This window comes from Passer domesticus, chromosome 3 (assembly GCF_036417665.1).
Source record: "Passer domesticus isolate bPasDom1 chromosome 3, bPasDom1.hap1, whole genome shotgun sequence".
NCBI lineage: Eukaryota > Metazoa > Chordata > Aves > Passeriformes > Passeridae > Passer > Passer domesticus.
In genome coordinates this window covers 42,299,544-42,324,469 of record NC_087476.1, presented here as the reverse complement: position 1 = coordinate 42,324,469, position 24,926 = coordinate 42,299,544, and the positions used below count along the sequence as shown (strand labels likewise).

Sequence of the window (24,926 nt, the reverse complement as noted above, 5' to 3'; positions counted from 1 at the left end):
AAGGTAATATGTCTTTAACGGTCAATAGATAACACAGTTATCTTTGCTAAGATTTATTTCCTTTACCCTTTTAAGGAGGAAATTGTATTAAGAGAAATAATCTGAAAGGTATGATTTCCTCATCTGATATGGCACAGACTACAAAAAAAGAGAGGGTGTTGAATTTTCTAGCTATATCTTTTTTTGCTCATGCTTACATTAACACTCTGTATCTGCAAACAGACTGAGTAAATAATTCACTGAGCTGTAGTGCTCCAAAAGTTTGAGTACAAATAGATATTTGTTTCTTAGCATACTGTAGAACTAGAAAACAATTGAAAAAACTTTGCATTCTCACCACTACATCTCATGGAAATACTAAACAAATGACCAACATTTTAAAAAAGTCAGATATTCAATATGAAACTAGAAGATATGAATAGAATTTAAAACCAGTTCTGAACACATTTGAATGAACTCCAACTGTTTAGGTTACCTGACAGGGTAACTAGTAGTCTTTAGGCCACTCTTAATATGGAAAGAATATTAACAAGAAAGACAAACCCCTGCAAACCAATGTCTCTATGAGTCTTGCATACAAGAATTTGTAAGGATGCTGTTGTACGTTTAAAGGAATCCAAAGCATGTTGTGGATTAGACCAACTGCAGAGATAAGTCTGCAGTTTCCCAAGCTACAGAAATTTATACAATGATATATAAATAAATAAACAGGAGGACCATTTGATGAAAAGTAGAATAAAATTGAAAAAGAAGCAAAATGGGCAAAGGAAAATGAAATTTTGAATGTAGACTGTACATCAACTGTCAGAAGATTAAAAACCAAAAAAATCTCAGAGGATGTGGGATACAGAGTGCATCCCTAACTGATTTATCTGACACAAAAATTTTATCAAAGCAGATAGAGAGGACAATCCTAATTAATTCAGTCTTCATTCTATCTTAAAAAGTACCATCCACCGAACAGCAACTGTTTCTATACCTGATGCAATTCATATTAACTTAAAATTTTACCCATTTTTCATAGTAAAGAAACCCATACTTATACCAGAAATAGTTAATACCAGAATTCTACTATTCTTCCAGTTAAACATAACAAGGGAAAAGAGATACAAGAGTAATGGAATTAGCTGTTGCAAAACCCTCTTCTGATAACTTTTAATTAATGTAATAAAAGAGAAAAAAATATAAATTTACATATAAAATTTACAGCTAATAGTGTTAGCTCAGTTAGCAGGCAGACATGCTAGGGAATGCTACAGACCTGAAGACCACAACAGTGCTCTGTTATGTTTCTTGTTTCACCAGGGCTCTCAGATTCAAACAGAGAAATACCTGTCTGATAGAGATATAACAACTCAATCAATGCTTGTAGAAGTCCAGAAAAGCTATCACCAAGTACTTTACACATTCCTGCAACTGAATTTACTTATAAAAGACTATGTCACGTCTCTAAGCTTTTGCATAAGTTAATGAACTGGTTTCACTTAGGGTAGTATGCCCACCTACAGAAGTCTATTGCACTCCCTCTCTGAAGTGAGGAGTGATTTGCAATGAATCAAGGCTGACCTTTGTAATAAGACATGATGTATACTCATTCCTGCCTGGTACCTATCAATGAAGTAAAATTACTGTTGACAGATATCTTAGTTTGGCACATTAGAATTTGCTCTTCGACAGTCCAGGAACTTCCTGTAAACAGGATAATACAAACAATACTGTGATGAAAATATTAATGGACATGTCAACATTATTGCATGTAAGAACACCATTTCTCTCCACTTGGAGAATGCTACTCTTTTTGGTATTGACTGTTGAATATTGTTTGAGTGATGCTCATCTAACATAAACTAGGATATTTATAGTAAGAGGGTCCATGAGGGTAACTCCATTTGATACTGATTAGTTGTGACAATTTCATTAAGCAAAACTCTTTATTCATTGTTTCCTTTACAAACTGACTATTATAGCATAGATAATACTCAGTAATTCCTTCAAAAAAAAAGCAGTACCTCATTCTAAATTTAGTTTTAGTAAATGGATAGAGAAAGTTTCTAGAGACAGTCTCTTCATCAATCCACATTCAAAGGAAATCTTTGATGTCTAGAAAAGGAAAATGTCACTTCACTTCAAAGAAGGTCAGGGAGGAAGATTCATAGAATTACAGATCAGTAAATCCCACCTCAGACTCTGGGAAGATAATGGGGGAAATCCTCCTTGAAACCACTACCAAGTAGGAAAACCAAGGTATTTCAGAACAGCAAAATGAGGTTTACAAGGACAATCATATCTAACGAGCTCAAGTATTTTCAGTGATAAAAAGATTAACTTTGTGATTATAGAAAGAGCAGGAGATGTGAACTTGATTTTAACTGTTTATCAGAGTGTAATATAGTAAATCTATTGCCAAATTGGGAAGGTAATGCCTGGATGCCAGAAGATTGCAAGGTGAAGAAAAAATTCACTGTATTTCCATTTTTGGAGAAGAGTGAAAATACTTCAAAATTTAGCGGACATCCAGTAATAGAAAGTATTTCTCATTGGGTTGATATAGGAGGCAAAGCTGTCAAAAAGCTTCATTAGCAACCTGGATAGTGGAATGGACTATACACCTCAGCAACTTTAAGCCTGAGTGTCAGGTGATTTTTCCTGCCCATTGAACAGTCATGAGGCTACATCTGGAGTACCGTGTCCAGTTCTGGGCCACCTGTGCCATAAAAATAAAATCTCAGAGCCCAGCAGAATGAGAGATCTGCAGAAATAATATTAGGGTAAAATCTACTTTCTATGTTCAGCTATCTGAAGAGTGGATGGACTCATATCCTTCGTGAAGATGTATAGAGAAAAGACAAAAGGCAGAAAAAGGAGCTCTCTCTGCACAAGAGTTTTCCACAGTGAGAGTACTTAAGCACAGAAACACATTACAGAGAAGCTATGCCACCTCTGTCTTTGGTGATCTCAAAGGCTTGACTTGGGCACAGCATTGGGAAACCTTCAAAGTTCCCCCTGCTTTCTGTTATGGAGTGTTGGGAATTCACATGCATGACAACAAAGGGTCTCTTCCAAATCAGTCTATTCTATAATTCTATCGTGCTCTCTAGGAGAAATACATTTACACAAGAGGATAAAACCTAGCTGAGCAGTCTTTGCCAGTACTGCTCCAGTGGGACTAAAAGTTGCTATTTAACTTGTCTGAAGAAGTTAATACACGTTTTCCTTGTGTACAAGGGTGTAGAATATACACAGTATGTGTATATTCTAGTTTTAAGCATGAGCTGTAACTGTGGGCTTTGTAATGGAACAGACATAGCCAAGAAAACTACAAAAGCCTGACCTCTTTAACAGGTTTGATCCCTAAAATATTAAAAGATTTACAGCTTTCATTTTCCAGAAGCTTGAGATATTTCCAAAGGATCAGGTAATATTTTTAAGGTTTTTAATATAGGACTTTTTTGCATATTAAGGCAGGCATCTTAGAAATCAGGATCATAATTATTTTTTGCATAGAAATATATGTTACTTAATATCTCAATATATAAATGAATATGTATTGCTTAGCACATGCAAAAATATTATAAAAATTAATTATACTAAGAAAAAATTTTGCAAGTTTATACATGAGAAACTAATATTTTATTATGTGTGTGTGAGAGGGAAAAATAAAGCTTATTGGTCATTCAACCAAACAATTATTGCTAATATTTATTTACAGAGAAAGTAATCTCTCAGGAGCACTGTTCTGTTTTGAGCAAAACAGTTCATGTGCAAGATAAAAAACACATTTTGATGAAAACTCTAGAAGTTTCTAACATCTGAGTTTGTAAAGTTAACAAGTATGGTCTCAGTAATAAACATTAGGCCCTTTCACAGATTATCCAATAACCTAAATATATCTGTCAGCAACTTGAATCAAAGTCCTTTCTTTCTCTATTTCAAAGCATTTCCAGCATTATCCTTTAATGCTTATTAAATTTGCCGTCCCAAAGCCAAAATTATTTCTTGCTCAAGACTATTTCTTCTCCTGTTTCTTTTTACTTTTTTATTTCGAATTCTGTTTATTTTCAATAGTCTATAACAAGAAACCACTTTTCTACTAAGAATTTTGAAGATAATGATTTTGTAAAAGGTAAGCAGGCAGTAAAACACAGCATTTCAATCTGTGACACAGCAAGCAGATACTTAACATCCCAAGGCAGCTTTTACTTAGGCTAAATGGGCAATGTTGCAAGTGTGCATTGCAAGCAGTCTAGCAATTGCTACAGGTCCTGGTACACCACTTTTCCTTTTGGAGCAGTAATCATTGTAATGTCCAGCGTACTTGCCCACTATACCTCTGGACTATCTGACTTGGTTTTCGTTTATCAGCTGTGCAGTGACTTTTCTTCCAGATGTGAAATTAAGAATACAGACCCTAATCAAACCAAATAAATAATCACTTATTAATTCCAGGCAGGTAACTACATTAATTTGTATATCCTCCTTTTGTCTGTCCAATTGACTGTAAGGTCAAATCCATCTGTTTATGCTACCTTCACTGAATTTAAGCTAAGAAATAGTATTGTGTCATAAGGATAATTTAAGAATATTCATCATCATATTAGTATTGGTTGCAGGGGACAACTTAAGAAACAAACAAACATTAAATGTTTGTTTGTAATTGTATGCCCTTATCCTTACTATAGTCTGGAATACATTATGTGAATTTTGCCGTTGATATCAGTAGTTCTTTCAACTTTTCGTGCAACTGTATTTTCAGACCACGGTATTTTTATTTTCTTCCTTTAATATAGTGAGAGAGTTATTCTTCTTGCTGTGAGCATGCAATGCTCTGTGCATTGAATGATACATTGTATAAATGTAAAATAGATAGGCCACTGATACAGTATAGATACCAAATTAAGATATTCTGTTTGAATCTAGGTTCATTCAAAGTGTGTCTTAGTAATAAATATTCAAAAATTCTCTAAGAAATTTATGAAAAATCATGAAAGGTAGTTAAACCTGTTTCTTTCTTATATTTCTTTTACAAGAAATTTTTGTTTGCTTCATTCAATCCATTATATTTAAATAAACTTGCACTATTTTAATTTTGTGTTTAGAATAGTCCAAATTCACCAAGTTTATCACTTGTCTGACAATCACAACTTGAAACAAAATAGCTTTCTTATGACCTGCTGATTTAGCTTTCCATCCATATTCATTTCTAAAATAAGATAAATATTTCCCATCAGAAAAACTGCTTGATGATCAAAGAAGCAATTCAGCTAATTTACAGCAAGAACTATCTTTTTGTTTATATTTTACATGCTTGCAAATAATTCCTGCTGGGCTCCGGGCTATAGGAGTGCTATAAACTAATTACTACATGCAAAGAGATTTTTTCCTGTCATATGCAGCTGCAGGGAAGCACCTGGTTATTCACTACTATACTGAGGGGAAAACAGATTACGGTGGTACCTACTCTATTTCTTAAAAAAATAATGCTCTTTCCTTTTTTTCACACACTATAATCTTCTAAGCCAGCTAATACTATATTGCTTCAAAAAGACACATCTCTGATTAGTTTTGTCCATTAGGGTTTTCTTGGTAGTGTGTAATAGCAATAATTAAAATCCCAAAGCAAGGTAGAATATTTTTTATGATTTAAGAAATCATTTTATAACTATATTATTGTTATAATAGCAATTTGTCCAACATTTCTTGAGCATTCTTTCCCTCCTTCATTCTTGATATAAAATTTACAATAATTATAGTCAATTCCTTTACTGTATAAACTGAATACCAACATACTTCACTAAGACTAAATTATAAATCAGGTATTTTTTCTATAATTAAGAAAGTGAGCTGTTTTAAAAAAGTGAGCTGTTTCAGACATACAAAAAGAGTGTTATTTTATCTTTCTAATGCTTACAGAATCCTTTTAAGCTCTCTGCTCAAAAGATAAGTACAACTGAGACATAAATGTCATCACTGTAATGAGCATTATTATTTTATTTTAGCAGTAAAGATAGATTAATTTGGGGCAGAAGTTTTAGCTACAATATGAAAATTCAGAAATTTTTTTAAAATCAACCATTCTTTTGTTTCAAAATTGCATACCTTCATGTATCAGGTGGGAGTCTTACAGCATAAAAAAAAGTCTAATCCTCTTAAAAAGAAATAATAATAAATAAATAATGACTTTTTATTATTAATTTAAATTACATTCTTAATAATTCTCACTCAGTTTATAATTGATGTGGAGGCTAAATATCCTGAACAGTAATGGCTGTCCAGAATGGTAGCAGTTACTCACAATTGTGTTTCATCAGATTTTATGAAGGTAGGATTTACACATACAAAGTACCTCTTCATGTAAAACCACAAGGATAAATTTTGAGGGTAATTTACTGAACACTTAGAGGCTACTGAGGGATTCTGTGTCCATGAAAATTATTATAATTTAAGTCATATATTTTACTTCCAGAAAAGTGGGTTTCAGTATAAGGTAATATGATATTTTGCACCAAACAACACTTTTACATTATTATATTCTTTGGGGATAAAATAATCCAAGTTTTATATTCCTGATAGGAGAATCGATTGCTTTCCAGCCATATTTAGAAATACATTAGCTAGTTTCCACCAAGTCAAAAGATTGACTCCCTAACAATGACATTTCTCCCCAGTATTCTACTCGGAGTACATTTCACCAATTTACATTCAAAATTTTCCGGTCTCTTTTATTTTTATGGAATTCTCTAACTATTTTTAATCAATAAATGAAATGCATGATATCAAAATGCAAAATATAACTGCATGATATGATATAATTCTAAATGTATTTTTAAGAGTGTAAAAAGAAAAGACCATATGGCTTCAGTGAACATTTGAACTGCTAAGCTGAATCTCAAATTATTTTTAGCTTTATTCATCACTAATTGTCTCCTGAGGTTTGAACAATGATTTTAAGAGATGACACTACAGAAACCTTCAAAGTCAATGCTTGACAACCACTGTTAGTAAAACAAATACTAAGGACAATTGGATGGCTCTGATGTACTACAACAATAAGTATAAATTTACAGCCTATATAAGAAATTATTTGCCTAAGAGGCTTATAGAGAATATCATGCCTTAATTGAGAAATAAGAAAGAAGGAGAGAGGATATTTCATTGACTGTGATCCCACAATTGGGATCAGGGAGATAGGAGTAGGGAGACAGATATTCACATCCACTTCAACGCTTAAAAATGCGTTTCAAAGGGTTAAAATGATTCTTTAAATATATAATGCACTTCTTTCAGAAGAAACACAAGGACTGATTTTGAGATTAATTTACCAAATGCTTTGAGGTCAATGGAAGATAGCTGTAGCTCATTCCCCAGAGCCTGGCTTCAATCATTCCCTGTTACAATGCTTGCCAGGGGAACAGTAATAGTAGTCATCTTAACACTGGCAAGAGACCCCAGAGGATCTTCTCTGTCCATGTAAATTGGAATGATAACAGGCAAATTGTAAGTTTGCCCTGTAAACTGCTCTGTCCTCCTCAAGTTTTAGATCAGCTGGCATGTGTACAGAGTATTCAGATTTAACCACCACTACACCTGTGGAAAGAAACAATCCTTGAGGCCTCAAGAAAAAGCCGTCTGACAGTAGGATTTGTAAAAAAAAATCAAGATACTTGAATACAAATAACTCACACAGCCATCACCTACATATATAAACATATGTAGATATAAATATACAAATATAGGTTACATATGAACAAAAACTAGCTGCTGGAAGTGCATTTCAATTGCTGCCTGGGCAAATGTTTCCTAAACTGGAATTCAGGTTTTCAGATTAATAATTCTACAATTGTCCAGTACACAATTTTAGTTCCATTATGACAAAAACAGAATATCGCCTCAAGACCCAGACCCCATTTTAGATCTCCTATACTTCAGCTGAAAATTCATTTTCTACCACATTACATAAACACCATGAGTCATATTCAAAGTTGAACTGGAAAAACTATTCATATAAACAAATCTAAGCTATAAATATAATTTAAAAGTGTTAACTGGAAGTAAACAGAAAGAAAACCTAAAAGAGTTTTTTAAATAGATGGAATATGCTTTAAGCAAAGGTAAGTTACCAAAAAATTCTACATTCTCTTCTCAAACACAGTCCTGTAGTTGGACTCTGTACCTCAGTTCTATAAGTACTATGAAAATGGATGACATGCAGAGTTCTAGAAATACCAAAGTTCTAGTTCTAGAAATACCAAAATAGTTTTCTTTGGAAGGGGCAGTAAAGCAGAACAAATTACTGCTTTTATGGAAGTTTGAGTATTGAGTTTTGGCACATATTGCACAATAAATAAGTTTTGTCTCTAATTTAAATTGCTATATGTACTTGAATGCAAATGCAAAACATTCCAAAAAACATTCTTTTTGTTTTCAGTTTTATTTTTATTTCATAACATACTACTAATTCAGTCAAGAAAGTGTCTGATCTCTTATTATTTGCTTCTTTGCTCTTGATCTCTTGCTATGAGTGTAAATGAAAAATGTAAGAAGGCCACACACTATTGTTAGGTGTAGCTGTCAGAAATAGGGGAATGAGTTACTGTCAGGCTGAATTGCCTTCTTGAATTCTATCTGCTGCGTCAAAACTTCCCTCCCTTCATTCAATCTGCAAAACTGCTTGTAAATATGTTAAGAATTTATGGGGAAGCCCTGTCCCTTACTCATTAAAGATCTCTACTTTTTCCTTTTTTTTTTTTTTTGGTTGCTGGAATTATTTTCCTTTGTCTAATTTTTAAATTTTATAACATAAGAAACAAACACTGACCAAAAATGGTGTACTTCTATCTAAATGGAAATCAAAGAATGCTTGATAAGAAGACCATCAAAACAACAGAAAAGTGCACTTTATTTATGTATTTTTTCACGAGGTAGTCTATGCTCTGTGCAAGAAAGAACCTGGTCCTACTTGCTTTCAGATTTCTAAAGTCACAGAGGATGCCACAGCTCCTCTCAGTAAGTGGAAGGAATCAACAGGGACAAGCCTATTGCAAAAAGCAAATATAAAGGCTGGATGTTTTATTATCATGCTGAAGTTGTTTGTTTGCCTTTGTTACCTATAAAAATTTTTTAGTTTAACAATACTCACTGTTGTTGTTTTTCTAGGCTATAATTTCCTAATGCATATTTCTGGGGAAAGATTGGGAAAAAAGCAGTGCCCTGCATCTGAGTCTGAGCCTACCACAGAAGTCACTCCTAGTCAGATGAAGCAGGATTTGAGTTCTAGTGCATACTGTAACCTTTTGAACAATCTCACTTTTTTATCATTCCCTAATAATCTTTTTTATGTCTGCCAGTAAGTTAATTTTGTTGTATCTTTTCATATGTATTTCCTGAAAGTAAATTAGAAGGAAAAAATGTCAGCTATTCTACATCTACCAGGTTCTGTCTTTACTGCAATCAGTTAAAAGATAGTGAATCTCCATTAATTGCTTTGTAGGGTTTTAGAGAACTTTGTTATGCAGGTTGGACATATTTTTTCATTTAATGGCAATGTAAGCCACAAAACAATGACAAAATGCAGAAATGCACTCAAACTCAAAATCTATCACTTTAATGAATGCATATTCATTAAACGTCTCTCTCTTGAAATTAAACATTTGGAAGCAATCTCTGAGAATTATGTGTAAAAATGACACTTGATCAATGCATTACATAGTTTAGTGAGGCTATAGGTTTGAAAGCTCTTACTTAACTGCTTATTTATCCTGAATAGGCTTAGACTTGCACTCTCCATTAGCATTCAACAGGAAAGCATGAGAAGTGCTAAGGTATCTGCAAACAAAAGATTAAAATGCATGGATGCCTTACATGGTGGACTAAATGGATGCAATTATCACAGGATTATAGAGAAAGATGAGGCATTCGAAATCATCACCACTTGCTGCTCAAAAGCAAATGAGAGCTGTTTCAGTGGAAAACTGTGATCTGCCCTTAAAAGAGATTTCTAATAAAATCTAGGGTTCAATTTTAATCCCTTTGGGATAAGAGACATGGTAAATTAACTCATTTTCCTCAGAAAAGTAGGGCATTTATGATTGTGTATTTCACATGAGTAGATATTATTTAAATTTATATATGTGTTTCTTTAGTATATAAGCATGTTTAACAACTATTACTACCAAACTGACCCATACAAAATATAAAAAATTGCTTCTGAAATGACTTGATAAGAAAACCGAATATAAGAATTCCTTATGGAACAAAGACAAAAGAATATTATCTGCATCATGGAAGAGTTCCAAAAAAATAAAAAAAAAAAAAAAGAAAAATAGCATAGGCCCTTGCTGCAATGGGAAGGGAATAATGGGGGTATGGGTGTGAATATGTTTGTATGTTTGTCTGTTACTTTCCAGAGCAGAGTCACTGTATTGTCTGGCAATGTATAGATTCCTTAAAAGACATTTTTTGGTATTGACGCATCTTAGAGTGTAGAAGGAATACCCTTGATGGATGGACTCTGTAATGGATTGTTACTCCAGAAATCAACAGACTGCAGAACAAATATCAGTTCAGTCATAAGAAAAAGGAAACACCAGCAGGAATACACTGGAGCTTAGGAAATATTGCTGTAGGTTCTGTCTGGGTGGCTCAGTTATATGCAAATAAGAATTTCAATTAAAATTACCACAGACTTGGAAGAGCCAAGGATTGCACATATATCCATTCAGAATGTTCTGGTTTCAAAGCATTGGAATTATTGGCACTGTTTATTTCAATTTAATTCAGTTTCTGAAGTTGTGAAAATCATTAGCAATAACATTGTTATCATGCCAAACTCATATTGCCTTCATTTTACTAGTAGTTGTGCTCACAATGTCTACTAGTTTTGTTCACAATGCAAAAAATAAAAGGAAATTACAGTGCAGTTCATGTAGCCACTCATCCTGAAGAGGTGAATATATTTGGCAATTTGTTCTGACCCAGTTACATTTATTCAACTGGGGTGATCTAATCTCAAGCTACTACAAATGGCAATGATCCTTTCCAGTTATAAAAAGCAGACAGAAAGTGAAACAGGACATAATCAGTTCTATTATTAAGTTAAGCAACAATCAATATCAGTAATGCATAATCACTAGATCTCTAGAGTAAACAAAAAAAAAATCACAGGTTTATAAACCAGGTCATAAAGTCAGGTTCATGCTTTTAAGAATCCTGTTTTGTCATATCTAAACACTCATTCGACTATGAAATTCCTCACATTTTCAGGCAACATAAGATTTCTCTTTTCTGTTATATTTATCTGATCACATCAGTGAAATCAAGCAGTTCCTGAAATACTGCCTAGTCCTTTCAAATTTGCCTGGGCAATAATTGTCTAACTACATGAAACAGTACTAGTTTTCCATATTTTACAATCCAGTAAGGGGAAGCTGGCAACTTTAAAAGTATATACTTTCAAATACTTTAAAAATGTTCAGTGTGACTCTGCACTGTAAAACTTCAAATAAAACATTTTCTTTTCACTACAAACAAGGGAAAAAATGTTAAGAATGATAAAATATAAAGGGCACTATATTGTCACAAGCACTTCTCACGAGATTCAACCTGCTTTCAGTTTTAGCCACAAAATTAACTCAGACAGTAAGCAAAAGATAAATGCTAAAGAGATGGATAATATTTCTTTCTTGCTCATTTTCATGTGCAAAATATTAATGCTTCTGAAAGTTGAAGAAAAAGACCAAAAATCAAATACGTGCTGTTTTGGATACATTATTTAAGGGCACACCTCCTTGAACAAACTTATAATGTAAAGTTCAACATACTGCACTTTCAGCCAAGTTCAAGTGCAATAATGCAATCTCCAAGTTATATCGTCCCTGTAGAAATACACATGCAATTAATTCTGGTTTATTCTTTAAAAAAAACCCCAAAACAAAATAAAAACCCTCAAACATTCATTAAACAATAAACAGATAATAATTATGGAGAAACTTCTATTATTTTATCCATGCTTCTTTGATTAAGGACTGACAGAATGGACCCAACACTTGCTATAGCTCATTTGAATATAACAGTACAATTAATCCATCCAAGTTAAAATTGCTTTATATTATGCCTGAATTTTCTTTTTTGCTGCTATAAGGCAATTTTTAATACATACATTGTTGATGGCAGAGTGGCTTTAAATTTGAGAATGAAGAAGGAAAAAGTTCATGCAAAATAACGGTATTGTTTTCTGTAAATGAAACAGCAGTAATATATTAGGCAACTCAGCAAAAATATTTTCACCTGACCACAAACCCTTTTTTCTTGCTGTTCTTTAAAGCAAAACCAAAAATCAGTGGTTAAATTATTGTACTGATTTTTTTTTTACCTGAAAAAAAAGGTTCAATTTTAATGAAATGAAAAAATATATTAAAAAATAATACAAAGAGCTAAATATTCCAATGAATTTTCTAGGGTTAATTAGGTGAAAATGCGAGGAGGATTATTGTAAGCATCAAACAACTAAGCCACATGTTGTTTTTATGAAGTATTCTCAAAGGAAAGGATGTCACTAACAACTTAACTAAACATATTTGCTTTTATGTCATGATTTAATATAATGTAAGACTGCATGAGACACAGCAAATTCATATGCCCCTAGCAATGTTTTTAATTTGTATACACTATCTTTTACTGAATCTACATAATGAAATATAATATACAGATAAATATATTTTTAATTTACTGAAAAATACTAATTGTCATTATAAAATATATACATTCACGTTAAATTTTATGATTAGTTATATGCATGAATTATTTATGTGCATTTTTATGTCTTTTTAAAAATGGATATCAAAATTACATGCAATAAATAAAAGTGAAGTACTAGTTGTCTGTGAGGTCTTTAATAATGACAGCGCAGTAAACAGGTAGAGACACTTTTAAAAATACCTATGTACAAAATTTTTTTAAGCCTCTGACCTTAAATACAGAAGCTGACATTTATTATTACAGATAGAACTGCTTAAACATCAGCAGTTATTAAACACGCCTAGAAAAAACCCCAAACAACAACCATTACCTAAACTGAAAATTATCTGTAGATCATTAAGAATCAAATTTTGTCTTTTTTTTTTTCCCCCACATTCTTGTCTTCAACTGAACAATGCATTAAGTAATATTTTCATTATTCTTAAAATTTTCACAAGAATAAAAGCCTACCTGTTTACCACTCTGTCTGGCATGATTTATAGATATTTTAATCAACAACAACTTTCAGTCTCAACACATCATTTAACCTAATTGAACTGCTAGACATAAATTCATAAATCAGGAATTATTAAAAGGGAAGTAGGGAAAAACTTACCTAATTGTCACTTACTATAGTAAAATAAATATTCAGGTGCATATTCTGAACCAACTTAGATGACAGTTGCAGCTTTTGTTTCATAATGGTCATGATGCCAGTAACATTCATAGAGGCCAAATTTAAGGCCATATTTTTCACCATTGCTTCAAATACTAACTCAAGAAACTCAGGAGAATAGTTTATGCTATATATCCTATATTTTATCTTATATATGTTCACCTCACTGAAATATCTTTTTGTACTTAATTGTATTCTATGTTGTTTACTGGTTTATATTTTCAAATGGACCTTAACTAACACCTACACAAGTTGATGGAAATATTTTCCACGATCTCTGGGGATGCTGTAACAGACCTACAGTCTAGAATAAAATTTCCCAAATCTATGCATTGACCAGTGGATTTATCTGACGCACAAAAAATTTTCACAATAGACAGTGAAAACAGGTTAATGAAATGCACAGAACATGAAATAAAATGACATCACACAGCACCATCTATGAAGTAGGTTTACTATTTCACTCAAATTTTCACAATAGATATGACTGTTATCATAGCAAATATTAACATGAGAAAATGAAAATTCCTGCTATTTACCACACTGGTGATTTTTTTTTTTCCTCAATACTACTGCTCTCTGAAAAGAGATAATGAAAAGTTGCTACAAAAACATATTCTGTTTCTGACTGGTATTAGTTCTAGCATTTTTTATGAAGATGAAAAAAAGTTGAAAAGCATGAAAACTGAAATTGCCCACATGCTACTGAGAAAGTTTCTTTATAAACTCCACCACTTGCTTCACACATGAAGCACTATCTCAGATGTATCTGTATGATTAATCACTATAGTTTTATTGCAAAGCACTCATTTTTTATTTTAGCCTAAGAAAAGTTTTAGACGTTAATTAACAATCGACAAGAATAAAAGTAATTAAATTATCTTTTATGTTTTAAATTTGTTATTTTCAATTTGATTTAACATTCTTTCCTTTTCTGTATTCTGAAAAAAGGCAAATAGTAAAGTATAATTTATCTTCTCCACATAATTCTCTCTTCACTATAATTCCATCATTTCTCCTTTGTGTTCCTGTTCTCTAATTGAAAGCTTTTCCTGTTTTAAAATGACTTATTTTATATAGAATAATTTTCTTTTTTGTTTAGCCCAGAATAAAGAATACTTGGATTTTTTAATTCTAGTAAAACTGCACACATTTTAACTAAAGCAATCTGTCATGTGGCAACAAAAAATATAATGCTGCTGTGTATTATGAAGAGAATTATCTTTAAAATTGCCATGTCTATGTCAAAGTAAAGCCTTTGACATCCTGAGACCATGAAACAGTACTCTAATGTTTTTAAAATAAAATGTATATATTTTTCCCCATTTTTATATTATTTTAATATATGTTAAATATTTGAATAACACATTGTTTATATTTGTTCCAAGAAGTATCAATTATCTCCATTGCCTTTAAATTGTTCCTGAATTAAGAATGACTCATTAAGCAACCCTAAAATGATTGTAAAAAAAATACAATTCTGCTAAGTTTAATATGTAAAATAACTTGACTCCTTCCAAGTAAATTAATTGACCTGCTCCTAGAGCCTAGACTGTTAAATCTAAAGAAAAGCAATTTTAGCATGGATTCTCCTTTATATTCCCCAAAACACACCTTCAAGAAGATTTTAGTAAATCACTAAAGCAATTTACTAAAACTGAAAAAACTGAAGATCTGATCTGGAACTCATAAGTTATTGTCAAAGAAAATCAGCAGACCTGGTCTGTTAACATTCAAAGAATATACAAAGAATATGCACAATGTTCATTAGCAGAATGTTAGAAATATCTTAGATCAACTTTTTGAAATAACATACATTGATATTTAGCCCATACTCAACACAATCGGGAAAATAAATGCTTTCATGCTTCCAGGGAATAAATCATCTATGTTACATAAGAAATAATAGCTCTATGCAATGATTACATATACCTTTACAAAGGATTTCTTCATTTTATGTGGAGAATGTTACTCCTTGTATTTGTGATAGTCTAAAACTATCATGTACTATCACTGTCATAGACTTCACTAGGTTTTGTAATGTTCCTAAACTGCAAGGGTGGGCTGAGTTCTCAGAAATTGCCTTACATGAATACTTATCAAGCTGACACATCTTCGAAGATTATATTTAGTCTGTTCCTAACTTAAGAAATCTCGACATCCTACATAAAGGATAGGAGCTGCAAACGCATTGCATTCATTCTACATTTAATTATTTTTAAATAAAACCACATACCAACCACTGCCTCTGAAGGATTACAACATTAAACAGTGATAGTCTATTCTATACTACTAACATAAAATAATAAACTGGTAATTATTTATCTTTAACAGAATAAAACAGTATAAGAGAGAAATGTACTTGAGAAATTCAAATACTCCCTCTTTTAAAAGTGAAGCACTCAGTGATTTCTTCAGCTTACTCAAGAGTTTGTCACAAGTTGCAGGGAAGGGGTAGATACTGCAGAGGACCCCCTACAGGCACATAATAAAGTGTGCAATCATGTTTTGCAATGTAAACTATATGGATTTCTTTAAAAAAGTTTGGTCATTCAAAGGTTGTATAATAAATCTAGCCTTTCTATTAAATTTGTAACTACCTTCCTGACAAACATTTAGCATCACAGCCAAGGAAATATCTAGTTTAGAGTGCATAACAATTCAGTGTTGCCCTTCACCATACATTAAATGTCACCCATCAGAATGACATGAATTAAAAAAAATTTTTACACTAGGGTCACTTCATAATAGGATATCTGTTAATATAAGCACATTGAATGTGATTTTTACATACAGAATAAACCATTAAAACATTTTCAAGACCAATATTATGTTTTCATCTGCTTTTAAAATTGTCAAAATAGAACATCCTTTAAATAAAACCAGTAAATGAAAACTTTAATTGTGATATATTGGGGCCATGTGGAATATTTTGGAGTAATTAATTTATAGTAAGTATTTTGTGCACTTACATGTCACTCTGATTTCAAAAGTCTTATTGTCTCAAATTAAGACCAGAAAATTGTTGTTTTATCGTTTGGAGTTTGGCTGGTTGCCTTTTTTATGGTGTATTGTTCTTTGGTTTTCCACCCTCTCTAAAAAAGCATAATATTTTTATTTAATATTTCTACATAATATAAACATATCAATAATTGTTCATTTAAAATGCTTGATTCATTTCTCATCAAAAATTTACAATAAATAGGAATACATATATTCTATGAGCTGCCATGGTTATATCTATATCAGTAAGTGAAGGGAAGGACTGACTTCAGCAGTGGCATGTGATCATCCATACAATTTATTTGTTAGAGCATTCCTGTCCACAGTTTTGGCTCATGCTACAGCCAGATGAGGTTTAAAGAGGCAGGAAATCCTGGTAAGAATTGTGGGTGGGATAACTGGGATGATGGAGCCCTTAATCATGGAACTTTCTGGTCCTCTGTGCCAGAAGCAAGCCCTGACCTCCAGCCCTTGCAATGTACATACACGGTCTTTATGACTGTGCCACTGTCAAACCAGGGAAGAGCTTGTGTGCTGGATGCTGCAGGAACATGGCAGGACAATCTTGTATACTGGAAGTTGATTACAAAATGTTTCCTCCTTTCTGATTATACCATTATGATTTTCAACTTGTACAGTTTGTACTAATAATTGTACAAATATATCAGTGACTGCTAATGGAACACACAGGCTTTCTCTGGGAGCAATCATGGTTAAAGGATTTCAACACAAGGCACATTTTAAATTTGATGATAACTGCAGCTGAACCACAAGGGTTTTCTTCAGGGACCCTATTGAATTGCAGCTCCATATCCTGATCATGGATAAATATTTGAAGTTGGTTTGGGTTTTTTTCATTATCTAGAAACCTTTCTCTCACCTTCAAATAGCACCCTGAGGCCTGGATATGAGCTAGCTATAATATATTCAGCTCAATATTAAAGAAATACCAGTGCTTCTTTGATTGACAGCTCTGATAGTCAGAAACTCACATCCTCACATGACCACCACCAAGATGCCACCTTCACAGAGCTACCAGTCAGCTGGAATTCACCCCTCCAACTCTCCAATTTAATAAAACTCTGTTAGGACACTAAGTATTTCAAGTCTTGACTCAGCAGAATATTTCTTTTAGATTTTTTCCAAGAAACTGTGATTCTAGAAGTAATATTTCAATGTCGAGACTAGATCCAAACTGTTCCTGGCCATATGAAGCAACATTCTTTTCAACAGAAACAGACCATGCATAGGACTTTATCTTCTTTTTTGAGGAAGGTCAATTACATCAACTTTTTATTACCAAGGATCACTCATGTGACTTCATTCTGTATTCTGTATAGCCCTATCACTGGACTCAAAACCTACTGCTACTAATACCACATGGCCTGCCTGAATTTAATCTCTTATCTTCCCTCTGACCAAACTGTCAAAATAAACATATGTGAGTTAAAGAACATGGGAGAGATTCAGCTGCTGTAATACCAGTGTCTTAGAGATAAAGGCTCTAGAGGCAATTTATTTCTGCAAAGGCAATAAATGCATACTCCTGTCCTATATATCTGCAGATCTTTCCATCAAGTTCCAAATACATTCCTTTCCACATAAATTAATCTGAAGTGTAACTTTTCATATTTTTTTTCCTTTTTTTTCTGTTTCTTATATCCACTGCTCTTCTCCAATAAAAAGACAAACTTCGAATTGATTTTAATGTCACTGCAATAGGATAACCTGTGTAGCTATTCCACCAGCGCCAGTTGAATCTTATTCAGACTCCAGACTGAGAATAGCCTCAAGGCAAAGAGCAATAGCTCTCTTTCAAAATCCTCCTCCAAATTCTATTGCTTTATAATGTAAACAGCAAACTGAAATATTCTCCTGCCTACATAGCTGAAGAACAATAACTGCTGAACCTAACTTCTTAAGAAATTTATTCATTTTTCACTTCATTTTCTTCATAATTTATAGAAATTTTGCTCCTATTTAACTATTTAAATACTCGTTTTGGACTGTGAATTGTTTAAAGCAAGTATTTGGTGTTGGCTATGTAACAACATGACATGACCCTGTTTAGTGATGCTCTGCAAGCTGTCCTGTGTTACAGGAAAGCGCAGTCAAGCCTCCCCTACCATCCAGAAACCTTCACTGCGTTCACTTGTGGAGTCATATAGATTTGTGCATAGAGGCACAACACCATCATTCTTACTCCTGGTGACATTTGCTTTTGGTCAGGCACAAATGCCTACACAGCATAGAGGGCAGGATGATGAGGAAGGTGTTATGAACATTAAAAATCCCCATCGACCTTTAAGCTTAAATCAGAGCTGAGCTTCTAGCAGCAGCTGTGCAGAAAGTTATGAGGAGTCTCTGGTATGTGTCTACCTACTAACTTATCCAATTACAGTTACATTTGAAGCAAGGTGAAAATTCCTTTCATTGCCATAAATGAAGGGCACACTGACCAGATTTGACAAAATTAAGTACTGACTCTCCTCTAGCATGCTCGTTTAGAAGAAGAGGAGAGCAAGAGAGAGAAAGTAAGAGAGAGAAGTGTGTGGAGGATAAATACGACAAATTTGAAGCCTTTTTCAGGTATTTTTGCAATTTGACATTAAATTTGCCACGCTTTGTGAGCACAGCAAAGCAGTGCAATGCAAAAAATTCTGCAGCCTGCTTCCATTTTTCTTCTGGACTGGGCTCATTGGTTACATTGTGTCAGCCACAAAACCAGAGAATTTTCTAAGCAGTGAAATTCCTTCCAAAAGAATTTGTCTGAACATTCATTACACTATAAGCCTTTTGATTTCCCCTCCAAAATATCTACCAAGAAAATTTCTCCAGAACAGGAACTAATTATGGTACTGTCAGCTGAAAACTGTTTGATATCCCTGGTGATGGTTCTCTAGTACAGAACACTATACCTTTACTTCCACAAACAAAATAAGTTAAAAGCAAATTGGCATCCTGTTCTGTGTAAAGCTAAAGCCATTTCTCCTAAGAAAGAACAAGAATATCTGGAAGAATGGACAGAAATTATATGACCTTCTTTTGCTATCTACCACTTCATTATTCACCCCATAAGAAGTTTTCCATACAGCACTCCTGCCCCACATAGCTGAGGAAAGAAAAAAACAAAATAGAAAGAGGCAGTAGATCTGGGTGGTTTGCTGTCTTTAGTCTTCTGAAATTATATTATCTCATCAAGCTGAAATAACATTGTCTTTAGTTTCTTTCTCACAGCTAGTGGCTATCTGTTGTAAAGGGTTTAGCAAAATCCTAAATGGCAAGTGAAGGTGCTGCATGTCTAATGGCCACACAATACAAAACAAACAGTATAATGAGAATGATGTGCCAGAACAACCCTCTTTATTAAAAAATTGCTTATATTTAAACTTGTCTCTGATGTGCTCTAAGAATTATTAACGAAAAATGTTTTGATATTTTAAACACCTACTATTTTATAATAAAATAACCTATATCCCTTAGCTGATGTGGGATTTTTAACCATGGTGCTCAAAATTTTTAATATTGAATAATTTTCCTGTAAGAAGGATACCTTTGTTGCCTAAGACAAAATTTTTCATAATACTGTAAAAAATTACAAAAACTAACCAAACAAACGAACTAAACAACACAACAAAAAGGCACCCACTATTCTTAAGCTTGAAAATGTGTGACTGGATTTACACAACACAATTTCACCATCATTTGAGTTAACACTGAGTGACTTCCATACATAAAACAGAAATGCTTGACAGACACACTACAGATTTCATTTCAGTATCAAAACCAATTATCATTATTGTTTCAGACTGACTTCTGATCAAGCTATTTCAGTGCTTAAATGACTAATACTCTCTAATGAGTTAGAGGCGGAAGTCTTGCATAAGAAAGGTAAACTGCAAGCAGCTAAATCAGAAAGATCTGGAGATAAATAATTCCCATATGCCTGTCTACAGGCACTTGTCATGAACAATCATATTTTTCTAACACATTGAATACTTAAAGTCAAGAAACATTCACTTTTTAATTCCTTACTTCTTTTAAAGATTTGCTTCTAGTTTGAAGTCCAATGTTTAACCATGACCAATGTCTAGTAAGTTTTTCCTCCAAGAAACAAATGCTCCATCTTTCAAAAAGACAAAAATTCTGTCAAGTTTATTTTGGTTTGGGGGTTGGCTTTCTATTTCTGTTTGTTTTCCCTTCAATTCAGCCGTATTTAAAAATCTATTTCAATTTATTTCTCAGGATATAATGGATTGTGATGATTGAGAGAAAAGAGATTTAGAAAATTTTCATTAACTAAATTTGCAAAAACTAAATTACTCCTGGTTCTGAAGCCAGAAACCTATGCTTATTTTTAAAAAAGAAAGAAAAAACCTAAACAAACAAACCTCTTAGATTCTGACAGGCATATTCCACCACTCCAAACAATTTGAAAATTGACTCTTCAGTTACAAATATCTAAAAGTACTTGAGAATTGCATCTGCATTTTTAACTTTATGTAACGAGACAAGGTCTATTTTAGAAAATAATGGAGTAAAATTCAGAAAATACTTTTGTTACCCAAGTTTTCCTTTCCTTCAAGTAATCCTGAAGTTAAATAATCCAACAGAGAACTCTGAAATACTATCCGACATAAGCTATTTCATTCCACTGAACATCTATTCCTACAATTTTCTACAAGGTTAATAACCATTGTATCATCTTGAATTTTCTTCCAATGGTTTACCTCTCCCTCTTAATTTAGATTAAATAAAGAAATTTATTGCATATGGGTCCACATATTTTGCAAAATATAATGATCATTTTCATGTTTGGCTTATTTAGCATGAAAAATGCTTTTCAATCCTTCAGCCATTTTTGCTTAATATTATTTTATTCTTCTGGATCTTCCAGAAGAAGGGTAAATAGAAACTATGACTCCTAACATTCAATTTTCCATCCCTTCACCATAACCTTTACTTTTTTTATGAGGAGACTGTTCACTGTTAGTAAAGCATTCCAAGTAGGATGCATACATGAAATTACTTCAACAAATAAAATGTCTCCTACAAACAGTTTTCTGTTTGACTTTGGGAAAAAAAACCCAAAAAACCAAACAAACAAACAATGCCAAACAAGAACAAACCAAATCAAAAGAAACAACCAAACAAAATACCACCAACAGTTCAGCTGTTGGTTGAATTTATTTTCTAATATATCAGGCAATCTGTAAATTCACACACTGGTGCTAAGGGAAAAGGAATCAGTCAATCAACTAACTTGCACATGATCAAATTAGCACTCACACCAAATATTAACAAAATCTTTTGAAAACACTATGGTACCTTCTTGGATCCTTGACTTTATTTCCATTCCAGTAGATCCTTGTGTTCTGTTCTTTAGGTAGGGGGACTACACTTCTCATCAGAATGAGGTTTTGCATATCTCATGAGAAAACTGCTGCTGTGCATTGTGGTGAGTTACAGTTTCCTTCTCCCCACAAATACTATACATGCCAGAGTAAAACACATAAAATAAACAAAACCTCAATTAAAGCAAATAAACCTTCTGTCCTCTAACTCCAAAAACATGAGTCACTGACCTTTCTCAAAAAGATCATTTTAACTTTAAAAAGATTCCGTTTCATTATAGAGGAACCCTTCTCTTTAGGCACATTTAATGTTCCATGCTATCATCTTCTAAATAAATATACAAAGTGCCAAGTCTAAACTTGCTACATATAGAGGAAGAAACTTTTGACAAAACAGAATTAAATTATCCAATTTCAAAAAAACTGAATTTGAAGCACTTTTTCTGGAGACTCAACTTATTTTCAATCAACCTCCTTCATAAAAGCAAGCCAATATTCTTCCCATGTACTATATATGCTGGTAATTATCAAGGGCTGATAAAAAAAAAGGATGAATGCCTGCACTATAAAGAATCTTTCAAAACTAAAAAAATTGTACCTCAGATGGATTTTTGCAAGCATGGACTATGGCATTATTTGTTAATGGATGTTAATATGGTACAAAGAAATTAACAAACCTCTGCCCATAGTAGATGTGAAGAACTATTTTATGTGATGCCATAGAACTCGTGATAAGCAGCCTTCAGATTTTGACTCACTTATGGAAATTGTTTATCCAAGACATTTGAAAACATAAAATTAGATAGAGGACATCTACTTTGCTTTCACTTAAACCCAATTATTTAAAGACTATTACAAGTCTTTTATGAGAAATAACACTGTTTTGAATGCAGAGATACTTTCAAAAACAATTTCCAGAGTATGTATCTTTGTAACATTCCAGCTTGGCCATCGAGTGTGCAAAAATAAAGCTACAGAGAACTGGGCATGTAAACTCTGAGAGTGTAAGACAAGATTTTGTGTGTCTGACAAGAAATGACAACACAGTGTGGCATAATATCTTTCAGCATTTCCAGCTTGTTCTAAAGATGAAGGGAATGCAAATGTAATTATTAAAATGTCACAGGCAGTTAGAAATAATGATTTAGATAAAAAGTGAATGGAATTCAGACAGATGTCTAGCAATGAACTCTGTGAAGCCCAATGAATCAAACAGAACAATTCTAGTCAGTCAAAAATCAAAACTGAAGGCCACCAAGTACACCCATCATTTCATCAGCTATTCACTGATGAAAACTTAGAAGATCTTACTAGTGAAGATTGTTTCTCGAACTGAATTCTCTCCAAAAGTTTTAGTAAACACCCTTGAGATCTTAAGATTCAAGGTACGTTGAGATCCAAAAGTATATTTAGGATTGTGACATATTTGGGCAATCAAATACTACATGAAATATGTAAATGAGTAACCGAAACAAAGAAAGAAATGAAAGAAGAAATCACAGAATGAAAAGTAGTTTGACATGATGTTTGAAACACCTTTCCATAAATACACTCAAGTTCTATGAAAGACTTAGCATAGCAATGTTCTATCAATATGGAGAGGAAATATATGTTTTAAAATATGCAACACCTCCATGTAGGGAGTTGTAAAAGTTAAGTTAGAATGTGTACTTAAATAATGTGTGTCTGAGAATTAAGAGATTGAGTTGCTGGTAGTAAGAGACCCAAAATTCCTTAAGAATGAACAGAGCTAAAATTCAGTGCAGGTTTAAAAACACCTGGGTTCTTGGGTAATTAGTAATGAATTCTAGACCCTTGTGATGTCTTCCAGAATAATGAGAAAAAAAATAACAGAAAGGATGGAGTTTCTAGGCCATATTCAATTCTAGACAGCATCATTAAGATACTTCTATACTTGTCTTTAACAAATAAAATAAAATCTGATTAGGGTAATCTACAAAGGAACAAGAATTTACATATTGGTGAAGCAGCTGGACAAAAAAAATACATATTACAAGGTGCTTTCATAGGCAGAAGTCACCAAACATACTGCTTTCCTAAAATAACTACATCATGAGAGCAGAAAAAAAAAATCAGTTTTTTCACATAGAAATCCAGAATTTACTCAATTGAATACATTTTCTTCTTGAACATGCATATAAAGATTTAGCCAATGAGGAGTAATATATTTTCTGTTGGACTGCTAAAGCAGTTGGTTATGATTTTTTTTCAGCCAACCTCAGTAAAGTCTTTTCAGTTATTTTGTTGGCAGTGGTTTCTTCATAGCTTTGATGCACAGCAAGTAGTAACTGGGATTTCAGATTAACCTACCACCAATATAGCAAGGAATTAGAGAACTGGGGATTTTTACCCCTAAAAGGTATGGAAGACATATATGCTAAGAAGTTTAAAAAAAAAGTTTTCTCTTATTGTGATCTCTAATAGTATCATAATAGAGGTTATTATGTAGATGTTGTCATTGTGTGTAGACTCCTGGAAATCTTGTCTCTTCTTGAACAGTGGAAGGAGATTGGAAGCATTCAGAAGTGGTTCAAGCAAACCTTGAGGGGTTAGGATGAGGAATCCATACTGGGTTGCTTATTTATAAACTATAAATTCCATAAACTAACATTAAATTTCTTCTGGAGGAGTCAGAGAGATCAAAGCATTCTTCCAAGTGTCAAAAGGCAAAGTGAGAGATTGTTGCTTAACTCATTGCTATACATGTCCTACTTTAAGCCATGTATCCTCATACAAAACATTTAGATTTTATAGCACTGATGGTGATCTAAATCATGATTTCTCAAAATAATTACACAACCTAGATGATGACGATGAGAATGAACTATAAGTCCATTTTTTTTGCAGTTTGTATATAGAAACAAGACAAATCATCAGCTCTGTGTGCCAGCCACAGAAAATTACTTAATTACTCAAATACTGATACTAATTATAGATTTATGCTAATATAAATGGCATATGGCACAATAAACTATTTAACCAATTTAAATCTTACTTAGAAGTATCTGAGCATATTTAAAATAACATGGACAAGTCTTGATCACAAAATTTCCAGTGACTGCTGTCCAGATAAGATTACTGTACAATTTCATCATTATACCATTTAGTGGGATAGACTAAGTAAAAAAAAAAGTTCTTAA

General features: G+C 32.9%; 1 protein-coding gene and 1 long non-coding RNA gene across 6 annotated transcripts in view; one reads left to right on the top strand and one right to left on the bottom strand.

The window, feature by feature from the left end:
* The window catches only part of GRIK2 (glutamate ionotropic receptor kainate type subunit 2), a 357,572-nt gene that overhangs the window by 106,102 nt on the left and 226,544 nt on the right, over window positions 1-24,926 (bottom strand). The window lies entirely within an intron of this gene.
* Window positions 1-24,926, top strand: part of LOC135296439 (uncharacterized) — a 55,924-nt gene that overhangs the window by 25,554 nt on the left and 5,444 nt on the right. Inside the window, exon 3 of the long non-coding RNA XR_010358551.1 lies at window positions 21,798-21,869. This is a non-coding gene — a long non-coding RNA (uncharacterized LOC135296439). The remainder of the gene's footprint in view (window positions 1-21,797; window positions 21,870-24,926) is intronic.